Source organism: Morone saxatilis, unplaced genomic scaffold (genome assembly GCF_004916995.1).
Source record: "Morone saxatilis isolate NCDOM2014 unplaced genomic scaffold, NCSU_SB_2.0 Contig4, whole genome shotgun sequence".
Lineage (NCBI taxonomy): Eukaryota > Metazoa > Chordata > Actinopteri > Moronidae > Morone > Morone saxatilis.
The window spans coordinates 2,990,328-2,990,543 of NW_023339984.1; positions in this window are offsets into that span (position 1 = coordinate 2,990,328).

The window sequence follows — 216 nt, forward strand, 5'->3', positions numbered from 1 at the left end:
ATCAGAATTAGAATCAGAATCAGGAAAAACTTTAATAATCCCTGGGGGACATTACTTTTGTTACATACTCCAGATGTAATATACATACAATATATTCTTAATATATATATATATTAAGGTTTAAAATGTACAATTTAAAGTCACACTTTCAAATGTGCAAAAATGTCAAGTGTAAAGTGGTCGCAGGCTTCCTCTTCAGCAGAGGCACATAGCAGG